At 32.3% G+C, this 18,338-nt stretch overlaps 1 non-coding gene across 1 annotated transcript; it reads right to left on the bottom strand.

The window, feature by feature from the left end:
- Positions 1-9,850: 9,850 nt before the first annotated feature.
- Positions 9,851-9,923, bottom strand: TRNAR-UCU (transfer RNA arginine (anticodon UCU)). Its single transcript has one exon. It is a non-coding gene; the product is annotated as a tRNA-Arg (tRNA).
- Positions 9,924-18,338: the final 8,415 nt, after the last annotated feature.

Here is an 18,338-nt window from a genome sequence, read left to right on the forward strand (position 1 = left end):
GAGTCCATTTCATCTTTCATTGTAGACTCCCACTGAATCTTAGTATCCACCTCCACAATTTCATCATAACATTTAGGTTCACAAGCATTTGTTAATAAAATAAAATACAAAGATGGAGAAAATCTTTCTACAGGTCTAATTTTCCTTGTTGATTGTCTAACATTCATTGGTGTGTGTGGTATTTGTTGTTGTAGTTGTTGCACATCATGAGGAATGATTGGAACATTATCTTTTGGAGTATCATCCAACACTACATAATCATCTTCTTTCTTCTCATGTTGCCGCAATAGATCTTTGAACAACACTTTCTCATTGAATATGACATCCCTGCTTCTTACAATTTTATAATTTTTAAAATCCCAAAACCTATAAGAAAATTCATTAATTCCATATCCAACAAATACACATTTTTTTGACTTAGCTTCTACCTTGGTTTTATTTTTAGAATCTATGTGAGCAAATGCTTCACAACCCAATTTTTTTAGAGAAGAATAATTAACCTTCTTACGAGTCCATGCTTCCTTTGGAATACCACAACCCAAAGGAGTAGAGGGACCTCTATTAATCAAATATATGGCAGTATTAACAGCCTCCACCCACATCTATAAGGGCAACCCAACATGCAACCTCATGCTCTTTGCACACTCCATTATAGTCTGGTTCATACATTCAACCACTCCATTTTCTTGTGGAGTCCTTGGAACAATTATTTGTCTACAAATACCATTAGTGGATCAATTATCTACAAATTCATGACTACAATACTCACCACCATTATCAGATCTAAGACATTTTAATTTCTTACCAGTCTCATTTTCAACTAAGCATTTCTATTTCTTTAAAGTTTGAAATAGATCAGATTTATATCTAAGGAAATAAATCCATACTTTTCTAGTTGCATCATCAATAAATGTAACATAATAATGAGAACCTCCAAGTGAAGATACCTACGCTAGTCCCCATACATCGATATGCACAAGCTCTAATTTCTTCCTTTTGTTTTCCTTCCTAGTCTTTACAAAACTCACTCTCTTTTGTTTTCCATACACAAAAATTTCATGGAAATCCATATGAACACATTTCAGACACGGTAGAACTTTCTTTGAAAGAAGTACTTTCATACCTTTCTCACTCATGTGCCCAAGTTTGTTGTAACACAGTGCTATATCAAAATTTACAGTAGCTATTTTTTTTCTCTGCTCAACTGCAGCAATTGTTTCTAAACATTCATTTTTCTCTAAAACAATTAAAGTAGAAGGAATAATATAACTTGTACAAATATATAAGGTACCTACTTTCACACCTTGTGCTACTACAAGGGAACCTTTAGTAACCTTCCAATTTTTATCATTAAAAGTAATTACACAACCCTCATCATTGAGTTGCCCTACTAAAATTAAATTCCTACTTAGCCTTGGAACATGTCTTACCTCATCTAGTAGCCAATGATTCTCATTCTGCAACTTAATCTTAACTTTTCCCTTTCCAACAATCTGACAAGGTTCATTATCCCCCAAATAAACAAGCCCAAAATCCCCTTGGACATGATCAATGAAATATCCTCTATGAGGTATAGCATGTAATGAAGCACTAAATCTAAAACCTATGAATCATCAACACTTTCTAAAGACAAAAGAAAAGCATCATCTTTTGATTTTTTACTTACCACATTCACCTCCCTGTCTCCATCTCTTTTATCTCCTTCATTTTTCTTTCAAGTCTAATAATCTTTATTTTTATACCTAGTTTCCTACAGTACCTACAGTCATTCAGTCCTCTCAATTGAGACCTCCTCCCCTTTAACTTTCCTCTTGATTTCCCATGATTTCTATAATTATTTCCTCTCTGATTTTTTTTGTCTTGACTTTGAGTGTTTAAAGCACTTCCTGATGTGGATCCACCTAATGATTTCTTATGAGTTTCCTCACTCAAAATAACATCGATCACATCATCATATTCTAGCTTTCAAGCAAAGAACACAAAATCAAGAGAGCCCTAATTTCTTCATCAAAATTGATACCCATAAAAGATTACTGACTAGTAATAGTATTAAACTCATTTAATTGATTTGCAATAGATCTACCTTCAACCATTTTTATATTAAATAAACTCTCCATGAGAAATACCTTGTTTGAAGCGAAGGGCTTTTCATATAGTGTAACTAAGGTTTTCATCAACTCTTTTGTTATCCTTGCTTTTAATATTAAATTCCACCAATAGTGTCAAGCATACTTGAATGATTCCAAGTGCCTTTCTATCTAAAAGATCCCATTTTTCATTTGACATAGATCCTTGATTCTTAGTTTTTCCTTCCAACAGCTTCCATAAATCCTTTTGATAAAGATACTCTTCCACTTGCATCTTCCATAACTCAAAGTTCTACCCATTAAACTTGTAAACCCTCAACTTACCCTCATCTATCATCACTCCCACTTGACAATGAAACTCTAACTCAACCGTGAGACTTTCCTATAGAGGATAACTGGAAAAACACAACCTTTCTCTGATACCACTTGATAGGATTAAACTATGGATAGATATAAAAATTACGTGCAAATATAACCAATAACATAAAATGATAGAACACACAGAAAAAATTACAAGACACCAAGATTTAATGTGTTTCACCTAATCCTTGGGCTACGTCCACCAAATGGAAAGTTTGATATTATTATGATCCAATGATTACAACCTTATTACAATGTGTAATGCCTTACAGCTCAATACTATCACAAGAACCAATTTCGCATCACCATAATGAAACAATCCCTAAACCTAATTATTTTTATGCAATTATTTTTATGTCACTTTATGGTTACAACATCTCAGCCATACGTCAACCATGGACAAAAAAATTTTTACCCCAAAGAATTTATGAAGTATGTACAATACTTCTTTGATCAATCACCACAAACTAATAGATATGTTTTAGATTTAGTATTAAAAAAATTTATATATATGTGATTCAATGTAATGAGACCATTAGGATGTGTAATCTATTGATGGATGATTGGTATGTATGTGAGTTATTGCTTCCACTATGTTATATGTTGTTTATTATCTTTCAAACAAAAAAATTTGTTTAGAAAAGTAAGTGAAACTTTAGGTTAATTTCTTTTGGGTTCCCTAGTGGAGTGTTACATCTGGTATCAGAGCTAGGTTTCTATAGTGGGAGCTCTAGATATATTGGAATGTCACTAGATAACAACTAGTTAAATTGAAATGAAACTTAAATATTTTAAGTATCTATTAAAACTTGAACACTTTGAACCTCAAACTCAATTAATTGAGACATAGGAGAAGACAACTTAAATAACTCTTGACTTGGATTTCAAACATATTTTCTTGTGATTGTGCTTTATAGTGGTATTCCTTTGTTGAAGTTGTGAGCATTTATGTTGTTCTTGCTTTCATGTTTGTAGTTGAGTCTTATCCTCCTACAATGGGAAAAGGGTCTAATGGGACCCACACATCGAATGCTTGAGTTTTATCTTGTTTGTAGGCTTCCAAGAGTAAACCTAAGTCTAAGAGGGGTGGATGTAATGCCTACCCCTAGTTTACTTCTCATATTATATTTCCAAATTCTTTTAGGCAAACTTTATGGTTATGTTTGATGATTAGTGGTACTTGATTTCTCGATTTGATTTCATGTTATTTCATACTTAGTTGATTTATGCAATGAGCTACTTGATACTCAGTTATTTCATGTGTGCATCACTATTCTTTTGATGATGATGTTTGTATACAATGATTTTGATTATTTCATGATGATAGTTAGGTGGATGAGTTATATGCAGTTTCTATGAATACTTAGCCCATACTTGCATGTGCATGGTGTACATGTATGTTTTACCTTATGTTTGACATTTCTCATGTGGTTGAGGGAGGCAGTCGTAGTCAATTACTAGTTGAGATCTACATGATGCACCACTCCTTGTGATTGCTTATTTAGTTTAGATTTATATGTATATGTAGATGCTCAACTTTTATGCATATTGCAGATATCAAACATTGACTTCCTTCAATTTTCAAGATGAGCATGCCTTGTCACAACTTATCTCAATGGAAAAAGAGGGGAGATAGTTATTGATTCCAAATCTTAACCCTAAGCCAATTGTCCTAGAAAGTAGGACAAGTATCTGAGTTATTTACTCTTTTGAATTTGTCAAGTAATTTGAATTCATGATTTTGACCCTTAAGTTTGATTTAGTACCCTATCCTTTATTATGGATTTTCATATTTAGTTTTGTGGGTCTATTGTGATTTTTTACTATAATTAAATCAAATTAAATGATTATTAAATGATTCAATTTAACAAAATTTTATAAAGAAAAATCAAATTTTAATTATATTTAATTAATGGAAAAATTAATTAAAGAAAATAATCAGTTTAAATTTTTTTAATAAATGTTCTCACTTTGGCGTAATTATATTTATTTAATTTAATAATAATGTATGTAGAAGTTTCATTTTAGTAATAAAGTCTAAATATTATTAGTAGATGGATTAATAAATATATCATTAAAGATGTCTTGTGATTTAATAAAAGAGAGAGAAAATTAGTTTAATAAAGATCAATTAAAATGCTAAAAGTTTTCACATCAAATTAAAATAAAATAAAATATTAAAGAAAAAGGTTTCTCATGATTGCAAAAACAAAACCTTAAAGGAAGAAGAATCTTTAGTAAGAAATGAGAGTTCATTTCTCCACACACAAGTTTGGAGGGGCCACTTTTCAAGGAAGAGGGTTTTCGAAGGGATGGGAATTTCTTATAAGCTCTGAGCATCCAAGCATTTAGCATCACATCAAGGTAAGATCTTATGTGTTTTGCATAGAAATTTTCTCTTTGAAATGTCTATGTCTTCTCTGTGTTTGAGTGGATCTGTATTCATAACTTAATTCATGTTGAAACCCTTGTGTTGAAAGATACCATTCTTGAAAACATCTATGAAAGAATTTGAAATTTGAAACCCTTGTTTGATAGATTTGGGGACTCATAATTTGATTGTGTGGATTCAAGATGGGGTTTGGAAAAGAATATCAGAGAATAAATTTACAAATTTGATAGTTTCTAATTGTCTTCCTATTGTAATCACGTAAAAATGGTTGTCTAGACCATTAGCCCCCTTCTTAGCATTCTGGCTAAATTAATTAATCATTTGCCTAGGCTAAATTGCTAAATATCAATTAAAATGATTATAACCTATAGTTTTGACTATACTATCCTATGTTCATTATTTGATTAAAAGAACATGTCCCCTTTTAATTAAATAAAAGCCCTATTACTTCTAACCCACTTAATGTGCACACATAAAATATTATTTCTATTTTTCAAATTAAAGGAAAAGACTCTTTTTGTCTCACATGCAAAGTCAACTTTTTATTTATTGGTTGACTTGAGTGTGCACATGGATCAATCTCATTTTCAAACTCCACCCTTGATATTCAGGCATCTTGATTTTGATCTCCACTGTCTATATGACTTTAAAAGAAAGAGCTTTCCCCCTCTCAAAGGATCCACACTCTTGAGTACTATTATAGGTTTATTATTCAAATTCTTGAGAGCTTTTGTGGAGAACTTCCATTTTCTTGTCTACATTCTCTCATATCATGGCATTTTAGTGTAATTTCATGTAGCTTAGTTTCTCTTTTGCTATATTCTAGATCACATAGCATAAGTAAGCTGATTTTGTAATACTCTCATCTTGATTACTATAGCTGCATTTTGCATTTCATATTAGGTTCATATTTGCATCACATATTTGAGGAACAAAATGTAGACACTTGCATTATTGCTCTTGTCTCAAAGAACCTCCCATTGGATGATTTACTAGCAAGAAAAGTATCTCTAAAGCTTCGTTGAGAGTCCTCATATACTTGAAACATACTTTTTTGCACTCCATGGATAGGGAGATCTAAGCTGACATCCAAGCATTTTGATTCATGGAATCACTTGGATATAAGGTTTTAGAGAGTGACAACTTTTGAGTGTACACCTATCAGATCTATTATGGAAATTTATCGAAAAAATATATAAAAATATAATTACCATAGTAATTGGTAATTATTATGATAACTATATATATATATATATATATATATATATATATATATATATATATATATATATATATATATATATATATATATATATATATATATATATATATATATATATATATATATATATATATATATGGTAAATTATATTGGAGGAGCATCATATATATACATAAAAAGATGGTTTGAAGAGGGGAGGGGCCACCAATTCCCCACCTACTTATGACTACTCTCAGCAAGCCACATTGTAGCCTACTATTGTTGTAGTAGCAGTTACTTTCATAAGGCAATATGTTATTGTTGTTGTAGCAAAGACACTCCCACGAGAATATCATGTCAGTAGACAACCCTTAAATGTTAAAAAAATGTGTGTCGATTTTTTTCAATTTATTAAAATTTTTAAGTTAATAATTATTTTTAAATATAGTTTTTAATTTAATAATTAATGTTATTAATATTAAAAATTATTTATTAGATTGTTATTTTTAGTAAGTATAAATTATTAATAAATAAATAAATATTATTAATAATTAAATCATCATTATTATTATTTAATAATATTTATTATATAGTTTTAGTAAATATGCAATATGAATCACTTTTAATTAAAGAATTTATTTTAGTAAAGTTTGTAATTTTTTTTTTTGTAATAGTTCATTTTTATATTAAAAAAAATGGATTTTATATTTAGATGATTTTAAGCAAGTTGTTGAGTTATTTGAGATTCTTGTGGGCTAGAAAACCTTAGCAAATCTGACACTTGAAAATGGAAACTAGAAGTTTGTTTCTAAATAAAAATCATATGTTTTCAAAACTAAACTAATTATGAAACTACACTTTATGTGATGTACATTTTACTTTGTGGTGGATATGGGGTTGACTTAGTGTATTGACTAGTTTTGGATGTTTGTTAGAGTTCTAGGAGTTATTGTTTTATGATGTCAAATGATGTCATGATTTTGTGATCTAATCATTGAGTTATGGATCAATAGTTATATGGTGATTTTATTGGTGAAATCTATGATTTTCAATCAGTTATCTTTTGATTCTTTCTAGTTGATTGTATAAGAAATGATATGCATATTGTGATCTTATGAGACTTTCTATTATTTTGACTTAGGGTAGGTTGTTTGTATGTTTGTTAGGAAATTTCTTACAATGAATGTCGGACTTGTAAGGAGGCTGCCTCGGTAACCTATTGTAGGTTATTTTAATAAGTGATAAAATTTAATTAAATGGGTTTAAAATAAATTTAAAAGAGTTAGTTGATTTTCCTCACCCATGTCTTGAGTGCTAGTATAGGCTAGGATGAGAGTAAAGAGGATGCTCGGTTGTGACCTTGCCTCATTAGTATGTCTTGTCTATATGAAATGATACTAATGTCACATAGATTCACTAGGGGGATAGAGTCTAGAGAGGCTTCTAGAGTAACCTTAGAGTTGACTCTGCAATGACACTTGCCCACTTACATTGTAGATTTCTTCTGTCTTTGTTGCCTCTAGGTTTGGATGTTATTTGTGTCTTGGTGCCTTTGAGATAGATTGCTATCTAGTTTTCCTTGACCCAGATGTTGGTTATGATTTTTGGGATTGATATCCATATGGGACTTGAGAGTATCTCCTCAGCATGGTGGGAGTGGGCCATTTAGATTCCACAAGGTCAAGTTGTTATGTTTTTTGTACCATTGAGATCTGACAACTAGATGTCATTACTAGATGTACTTGTGCAACTATTCCTTTCATTCTGATCTTGTGTTTCTAATGGATGGTTATACTCTGTTATATGGTACTTGATTATCAGAGATCTTATGAGATGATGTATTTTATTCATTAGGTATATTCATGGAGCTTTTCATACCCTATGACTTGTATAGTGGATGATTATGCATTCTGGTTATACTAAGTGGCATCTTATGTAATTGTATATTATTGAATTGGATTCGTACTTGTGATTATTTTATGATGTGGGTTTGTTATTTTTCAGATTTAGTAATAAGATTTAACTTCTATGTGTGTGATTCCACATCATGGGACCCTTGGGAGATGTAATATGTTTATGGATGATTAGTATTTGTGAGTTATTGCTTCTGCTATGTTATCTCTTGTTTACTATCTTTCAAAAAAAAAATTGTTTGACAAACTTAGTGAAACTTTAGGTTAATTTCCTTTGGGTTCCCTTGCAGGGCATTACATCTTCATCTTCTTTTTCTAATTTGTGTTTTCCTTCTCAATCTCCTCCCCCACGCCCCTCCCCCTCCTCCTCCTTCTCCTCCTACTCTAACTCCAATTTCTTTTCTTTTTTTGTTTGAACTCCATATGCTTCTCCTTTGTAATCTTCTTCCTCCACTCTATTTTTCCCTTCTTCTCAGTCTCCTCCTTCTATTGATGTATCTTATTATTCTCCTCCTCTTCCTATAGCCACCACCACCACATTCTCCTACTTCTCCTCATCATATATCTTCTTCTCTTTCTTCTTCTTTTTATTCTCTTCCTTTTTTGCCTCCTCCTCCTCTTTGTTCTTCTCATTTTAGTTTTCCTTCTCCTTCTCTCCATCCTCCTTGCCCCACTTCTGCATGTTCTTCTTCCTCTCAACCCCTCCTCCTCATGTTCTTCTTTCACTTCTTCTTCTTCTTGCTTCCTCCCTTTTAGTTTGACAACCTTCATGAGAAAGAAAGTTCATATTATGTCTATGTGTCCATTAGTCTAAGTTCTCAATTTTCCACATGTCCATTAGTCTAAAGTTCTCTATTTGGTATTAGAGTGAGGTTAGCTCTTTGTAAAGCCATTTTCATAATATCAATCTCTTGTTCATTCATGTTGCCCAATTTCTCATCTTGTTATATTAGTTATGAATGTCCTAAGAATATCCTTACATGCTATTAATTCTATTGTAAGTCCTATATGAGTAGGGACATGCATTAGTAAGGTAGATTTGTGAATTTAAGCATATTGGATCACTATCATGGACATACTATCAGCTGTTGGACAAGTTGAGGGGAATTTCAGCAATGAGCAAAATGAATAAGTGAGTTTTACAGATTACCTTGCTCAAATTGATATTACTTTTGCTATTGCATGCTCTTTAGATGGTTCATCTTCTATTTCTTCAATGCATGATGTAGATAGAAATCCATATAGTTGATTTAAAGTTGAAATAGAGAACTTTCGACTTATGGACAAATGGCAAATAGAGAACTTTAGACTAATGGACACATGGACATAATATAAACATAAATAACATGAACAACATGATGGACTTAAATTTTTTTGTTTTGATTTGTAGTGATGCTCACACGTGTCTGCAGAATATACACAAAGTTTAAGTATTTTCAAGAGTTTCACTTGTATGAGCATCACTTAGATCGAATGAATGTTAAGTATTCAATTCATTCTCATAAAAAAATAGGTTCAGTGATAAAATATTATTGTCTTCCAATTCATACATTTTATATTTTAGTACATTACGCACTAAATCAAATGTAAGATTTATTTGTCTTGCCAAAATAGATCATGCATCTGACTTTTGTCAGTGAAACTTGCTGCTCAATGCAATAGATGTTTGAGTTTTGGCATACTATTTTTTGTTGCATCAGTTTCGTTGCTCATAAGGGGAGTACAACACCGGAATGTACCCGTGAAAGGGAAGGTTTGCGGTTACACCAAAACCTACATGTAATAGCAAAATTTCAAGCCTGGCTTCCAATTGTCAAGATCCTATGTGGCAATTAGTCTACTACTGCAGGCATTTTGTTAAAGAAATTGTAGAATGTTGAAAATTCAGAGACAAATACACGCCCGGTGGGACTCGAACCCACAATCGCCTGATTAGAAGTCAGACGCCTTATCCATTAGGCCACGGGCGCAGTAAAAGTCCCTTTCCATGGTACTCTGTGAAAGCCGACAATTCATCGCATCCAGACAACATTTAGCTCAACAAATTTCACTTGGTATTAAAATTGTAATTATATTTAATGTCAAATGCAGCTTTTCCATTTCTTAAATTGTGAACAGCTGCAGACCATTTTACAGAGGTAAAGACATAATAAATGAATGAATTTGTTGAAAAAACTTATCAGAGTACAATAAACTGGTATATTTAGTTGCAGTAAATGAACCTTAGTAAGCTCTTGTTTGAGCGAAGAAGTTTTTGAAAAAATTTCAATTTTGGGACTATTTGAAAAAAAATTCAATTTGGGACCTATGAATGAACTGCTAATGAAGCCCTTGAAGAAGCTTCAAATGAAGTCTCTCCGGTTATGTGGGTGGAAAATGTGGAAATTTTATTTATAAGAGGCTTTGAATGAAGGCTTATCTTTTAATAAGGCTTCATTCAAAGTCGTTAGTGAAGCGTGACCTTCAAATGAAGTCCCATTCGAAGCCCCTTAAACATAAAATTCCCACTTTTCATCTAATTCCTTCATGATGAAAAGTGGGAACCATTATTATGACCTCACTTGTCATTGCATTTAATCCATCTCTATTTTTAGCATCTTACAAGCATAACTTTCGTTTCAGTCTTTCCATATATATTTGAATTCCTTATTTTATGTTCAGGAGCCATTATGACCTTTATACTAGTTCATTGGGGTTCATCCTTTAAAGTGATTATAATGTGGTTAAGTTCTTCCCAAGGTATACACTAATATTTAGCTTAAATTCTTATATAATAGTTCATAATTAAAGGAAGTTATGTGAAGAAAATATCTTTGTTATTTTTTTCAATGTCTTGGTGCATTTTTGGTTACATGAGTTGCATTGATTGCAATACTATTTTGAATTTTAAAAAGGTACTGAGGTTGTGTCATCTTATATACCATTCTTATTGTTAGGGCACTCAAGATGGACCAACAATAATATTACCTCTTTTTTGTTAGTGTATCGAAAATAGGCCAACACTTCTACCAATTTTTCACTGTGAGGATATTAGATTTATTTGAAGTTTAATGTCATACATGTTTTAGTTAGGGTATCAAATTGGGTCAACTTTGATAGTAAATCTTTTCTATTCATGGTATCATGATTGAGCCAATTCTATTTTTTATTGCTGATATCTTAGATATCAAAATTTGACTAACTATAGTACAATATTTTTTGGATATTGAAGTTGGGTGAATATTAAAGCTAGGCCAAATTTGAATATGGTGTGCATAATAATGTATAGTGTGTTATGCATTTGACTTGATTATGTTGTTAGTATAATTATTGTTTAAACAACATTCCCTTGTATAATGCTCTAGGCATTTTACCTGGGTATAAAAATAATACTTACTATGCTACTAAAAGTTACCAATGTGAAACACTAAATTTTATGTTTGTCAAGTCTACATTGTGCAAGATTGAACTAGAGCTTCATAGAATTTATCTAAGGTGTTGACTGTTGGATACAATCATTCAATTGTATGTTGTCTTTGATGTTACACAAATGTCAAGTATATACTGAGCAATAAAAGTGTGCCTTGTTAGAGGACTTAAACTTACATTAAAAAAAGAACTTAGTTAAGAGAATTACACAAGCCTATTAAGACTACTCTGTCAAGAGATTCACTCGGCATCACTTGTTAGAGTGATTCAACACCATGATCCTTTAGTTAGCACTTTGTTGCTGGATGTCAAATCTTCTCTTTTTTGGTGTGTACTTGATCCTTCTAATCAGATATGTCTCCTTTGTCCTCTCTCTTCTTTTCCCATGTTCTCTCTAACTGATTATGCGATTCATAACATTATCACTCCATAGCCACTGTGAATGCTCTTTGACTTAGCATTTGACTCTCTTGCATCTTCTTCTCTTCCTTCACATACTTGCAAACTATTTAGGGTTTGTCTCCTTAAGTAAACACAAGTTGGTTAGGGTTAGGTTAGAATCAACAGCTTAGGTTGATCCTTTTTTCCACTTAGAACATCCCTCAATTTAATTGGTTGCATGTAATACACAGGGATTCATAATATACATATGTATACATCTTCTAAAATCATAAAATAATTGTTAAGTCCACCAAAAAATGTTCACATAGAAGTTTGTACCATTACAAACAACTATGTTCAAAAATGTTCACTCGACAATTGAAGTCTCTGATGCTTAGCATTTACTATATCTTCAATGTTGTAACTTGGTTCCTAAATTACTTGACATACTCTCTTAAATACTCGAATCATGAGTGACTCAACACTAACTATCTGCTTGGCACATACTAGTGCTCGACACTAGTTCTACGTATATTACTTGACATGTATTGTCTAGCAACTTATGCTTGACATGCTTTGATCACTCAGCTCACACTAATTTCTTAGCTTTCTCTGATCACTCAATTTGCACTATATAATTGTGCTAAATAATGACTAAGTTTTTTGTCACTACCTTGTCAAAACTAATCTAAGATTAATAATCTCCCCCTTTGACATGAGTGACACAAACACGTTGTCATGCATATACAATCCTTATTATGAGCATAACTCAAACAATATATATTTATGAATTGGTTCTCATACAAAATTTCAAAACTTCAATATTTTGGAAAATGGATGACTAACAATCATACCTCATTTCTCCATTACTCCCCTTTAGTAAATGTTTCCTTTCTGCATCTGAATTTGACACAACTATTGAGTATATTTGTTGTACCCTATTGCTACATTACTCACCTTCACTTCACTATATCCCCTTATAATCATTATCCCCCTTTTTTGACACTTATGTCATGGGTGGTATACTAATATTGTGTTTATCCAAAAATGATTTATGGATCTCCATTATGATTTTCAATGCTACATCCCAATTGTTGCACACTACTTCTAGAGATTGATATTGAATTTCTAGCTCAGCAACAAGGTTAACACACCATCATGAGTGGAAAGATGAGAATCTTTCTTCATCAATGTCTCAGCATAGGCTAGTTCCTTGTGCAAGACTTTCATATGTGGGATCAACATAGATTGGATGTTGATCAAAGTAGCTTGAATGTTAGCATCTTGTGCTTTCAGCTCGGCAAGCCTACCTTGAGTGAATAACAGTTATTGAAAATGTGACTGGTATTAACCAGGAGATAGCTTTAAGGTATTACCTATAGTCTTTAGATCTCCCTCCAGTTGGTCAACATGCTTTTGAATCTCATGTGTGAAAATATTCACATCACATAACTTGGTGTAAAGAGAGAAAATGTTCTCCAACACCTTCTTCACACTCTCCATCTTGGTTGCTAGATCAACCTATCATAGTGCAAGGGTAAAAGATATCTTTTCATGTACCTAAGTGTGAAATTTTCTTTTAGACCATTCTAATAGTTTAGTATTTGCATCTAGTTCTTCATCACCAATCTTATCCATAGTATGTACTAGTTTCTCAATAATTGGTTTGTCTTCATTAGTAGTTGGAAGACCGAAAGCATCAAGAAATATATCTTTGATGTCATGAAGCACTTGCTACTACTTATGTTCCCTTCTTAGAAACTCTTGTTTCTTTCTTTGTAGAGATTTCCTCTAGAATGCTCATCTTCTTAGTGGTGATTGTATTAAGATCAAACTTGGGTAGTTATATCACATCATCTAGGCTCACATCTCCATAAGATATTTCTTCTAAACTCCTTGATATTTATGCACTAGGTCTTGATATCTACAATTGTGTGGCATGAGTGATTCGCCTTTGAAGAACTTGACTACTAATAGGAGTCATAGAAACTAGTAAGGTAACTAGAGTTCGGATGGTAATTTGTATCTCTGGAGTAGTAGTCACCTTAAATTCTTCAAACTTGTCATCTTGTCTCACTTTTTTTTGTACTTCACCTTGAATTAGTGAAGTAGGTACATGATTGGATTCTTGACCTAGTTTGACTTATGTTCCATCTTTCTCGACTATAACTAAGGCTTTCTTAGTTGAAATGAGTGGCACTAGAGACAATGCTACTTGTGTTGTATTAATAACACTTAGATGTTTAGTGCTCACACTTTGGTATTCTATCTCTGTAGTTGTAAGGGGCACAGTGGATGTATCAATTTTTTTTTCCCCTATTGTTGCCACTTCTTCCTTTTCAATTTCATTTGTTCTCACCAATACAGGGTTTGTGCATAACTATTCTACCATGGTAGAATCCTTCAATATCTTCTTCAAGTCATCATTAGTCAAAGGATTGATGTTTTGAGTAGAATTGTCAAGAACATCCTTGATTTGTATTGAGTCTTATTGACTCACTTGGTCTACATGTGTGGGACTGTCATTTGGCACTTTTACATCTTGTGCATTCTGTTTGAACATCTTGTCACTCTTCTTGAGTTGTAGCCTCTTTTGTTGTTGTTTTTTCCTCAATTCCTTGCACAATACCATCCTTTACTAATAACGATTGTGTTGCATATATTTTCTCTTTTCCAACTTTCTTAGGATCTTGCATTTCTTGCTCACTTTGTCTTTTACTATAGGAGAGGATCACCAATAGATTGTTTTCTAGATTTTTGTACTCTTGATCACCATATCCTCAATATTCTTATTTAATATATAGAAAGCTCTATATTTTGGGGAAAATTTAAACTTGTTCTTTTCCATAGCCTTGGTAATCTTCCTCTTATCCAATACTAGTATTACTTGGGCTAGAGTGGATTCCCTAATTTGTCTCTCTGTTTGTAAACCCTATTTCAGTTTCTACTCAACTCGATCATAGAGACTCTTAGGTAGGGAGTTGGAAATCTCAATAGGATTTGATATGAATATAGCTATCATCACATATATATGGCTCCCTTAACAATACTTTGTTCAACCTTTCCTAAGTTATCAAAATCTATGTGTGCAAAAGTAGATAAATCTACATTTGATTTAATATTGTCACACAAATTATCTAAGTTAGAGGAGAGACTATGGCTTACCACCTTTAATTGACTCATGTCATCAAATTATTTTTTCTCCTCAGATATGTGTTCTTTATTGGTTAGCTTGGCTCTGCTAGGGTAATTGTCATCTTTCCTTTTGGTTTCTCAACAACCTTCACTTGTTTGGTGACTTCCCTTGTGCTCAACCTGGTAGCAAGTACTATTGGCTTCTATTGTGAAATTTTCACATGCTTCTTCTTTGGTTTCTCCATTTTAGGCTTCTTATCATTTCACTTCTTTTTCTTAGTAGGTTTAGATACTTCCTCATCTTCTTCTCCCTTGGTAGCTTCTTCATTTACTTCCTCATCTTCTCATGTTCCTTAAGTGAGGGCCAAATGGGCTTGGACTTATTACCACAAAAGAAATTTTCAAGTCAATTTTATTTCTGGACTTGGCTTCATCATAGTTCCCAAATGAGGTGGCACTTTTATCTATTTCTTGTACCATAGAGTTGTGATAGCTATAGATGCCTCATGTACATTGATCTCATATGAAAAGGGCTTAAGCCATCTACCCCTAGGAACAACTACCTACACATACGTATAATTTGCATAAACTAAGAAGAAAACATCATTGTAATGTTTCTCCACTAGTGTCACAAGAATCCTTAGTCTCTATTTCATGGATTTCTTAAAATCCTCAAAATAACTAGTCATTATTGACTCAAAGTTATCTCCAAGTTGCTCTATGAATTCAACAATCTGAATTGTAATAGACCTATTGGTCTTCCAAGCAACATTTTCAGATATAGGAAATTATGTGTTCTACACATAAAAGAATATACATACTAGTAAAGAGCCAAATTTACAAGATGCACTCTTTGTTTTGCTTATGACCTCCAAGTTTTCATATAGTTGTTGAAGTTGTAGCTCAGTAAGGTTATAGGTTTGGTCTCTCTTCACTATTTTGTATCTCAAATCTACAACCATGCAAGACACACTATTTGGTTAGCTAGATTGAAAGAACTTGTGAGCTATTAATCTCACAACAAAGGCAATAAGGAGGTCTAAGGTAGAATCTATAGACATTCCCCTCTTGTTCCATACTGCACCTGTGTTCTCAATAATCTCCTTGGAATCACTCTACATGCTCTTAGGTCTATGTAGGGTATGATACCCTACCACTTAGTTGATGATCCTTTTACTGATATTAATTGGTCCATTTTACAACCATATAAAGTCATCATGTATTCTATTAAGCACAATCTTTATCCATTCAATCTTGAATACATTAGGGAAATCTAGGGCACAGGTTAACCCTTTCTTTTCTATTTTTTTATTCTCTTCCATTAAGACTCCATCATCACAAAGTTGACTATACAAATCCCTTATTTCCAAAACTCCTATACTTCCAACTTTGCATGTAAAACAACACATAATATCCTAAACCATAAGAACTTTTGGTGGTATCATCAATAATGCACCAAACAGGTCTCCTTTATATATAGTTTTAGGTATTGCTTGAAAATGTGGCTATCTTACATAATTACTAATTAATTGCACATTAAATACTTCCTCCTTCTCTCCTAACACATGCAGAAGACTTAGCTACCATACTTGATGCTTAGGGTTCACAAAAATTAAAACAAAAAAACTCAAAACTAGTAAAATATGTTTCCATTCTTATGAATATGTTGAGTTATAGTTGAATTCAGCTCACAAATGCAAGAATCTCTTGTTGCAATTTGCCTTCATTCTCTTCATGCTCTCTTTGATCATTGATGAATGCAAATGAGTTGAGAAACAACTATATAACCCTTAAAATTATGCAATAAATACTTAATGCTCACACAACTATAAGCTTGGTCATCATAGGGTTTCCAACTCACTCAACATACACATTATTTTCACTATACTTGGATCACATAGAAAACTTGGCCAATACTACCATACCTTTATATCTCGATAACAACTGAAATTCCATTTATGATTGGTAGTAATTGTGAAACCTTTCATGCTCAAAAAAAACATGAAAACTAATAAAACTATAGATTTATTCCAAGTTCTAACCAACACATTGCATCTTAATTCATGCATATATAATATTTTTCAAAACTTAGGTTCTTGGAACTAATGTAAAATATAACTTTGAAATATTAGTCCGACACATATCTTTTGATTGCCTAGTTGGAGGTGATGTGATCACCTGATCCATTGGATGAAGTGGCCTCATCTAAGCTTGATGTGATACAATCTTCATTTTTCTTCCATGTCTTGTTCATTTTCACTTTGATCTTTTCAACATTGACCTTTTCTTTACCTTTATTATTTTAATTGGTTAGTGTTAGTGATCTAGTTGGACAATTTCTACTAATATAACTAGACTTCAACCAACTAAAGCATGTAGTCTCACTCAACCACCTGTTGTAGTTTCCTCTAAAATGCGTTCTAATGCAATTCTTACGAACATTTCCATATTCTTGACAATATTGACAACTTTACCTTGTATTGTAATCCCAATTGTAGGATTTTCTATTTTGTTGTACTATTGTCTACTTGTTTGATGTCCACTTGGCATTAGATCTACATTCATATGCTTTATGTCCATACTTTTGATGATTATGGAAATATCCTTCAAATATATGTGTGCTTATGGTCTTGGTTCTTCATTCATGTGCTTGATGTCCTTTTTTGTTGCACTTATGATAGTAACCTTTGAATTTTTGCTTAGGGTTCTAATTTACATTGTTTCTCCTGCAAACATTTACTATATGAACTCATTAGTGTATCCCAATCTAGTAGTATCATTTTTAGATCTAGGATATCTCATTAGTTTTTCATAGTATTTGATGGCTTCACTATGTTTGTTGAAACTTTCAGAAAATTCCTTTTATTTTCATAGTTCACTTCGTAGTTTTTCACTCTACAATTTTAGGGTTGTAATCTCAATGTCTTTTCCATTAAATTCACAATTTGCAATCATCAATTGATTCATTGTATCCATTGCATGTTGGCAATCTTCTAATTCTCAATAGTCTTTCCCAACTTGTAGACTTCCATCTTTAAGATCTTTCCTCAAAGCTGTAAAGCTTTCCTTTCTAGAGAACAAGGCTCTGATAGCAATTTTTGGAAATAACAATGAGAAATTAAACTCTAAGAGTCAGGGGGTGTGAATAAGTTCTTCAAAAATTTAAAAATAAAACATTCACCACACATCCATCTCAAAATATTACATGTAAAATGAAATAGCTAACTACACATTTCATCCATAGCATAAAACAAATTACACATAACACAATAAAATTGTTGACCAGAAACCCTCCAATGAGACGGTAAAATTGGGGTGGGGACAACACCTGTAAATCTTCACTACTGTAGCTGTAAATTGTAGCCAATTAAAGTTATAAGAAGTTTCACTATAAACTATGATCTATCCATGAAAGCTCTACCATGTAAAAGGCTTAAAAAGACTATTAAGTCTCACCCTTT

This window comes from Cupressus sempervirens, chromosome 5, assembly GCF_028749045.1.
Source record: "Cupressus sempervirens isolate cs-2001-9-10 chromosome 5, ASM2874904v1, whole genome shotgun sequence".
In the NCBI taxonomy this organism is placed as follows: Eukaryota; Viridiplantae; Streptophyta; class Pinopsida; order Cupressales; family Cupressaceae; genus Cupressus; species Cupressus sempervirens.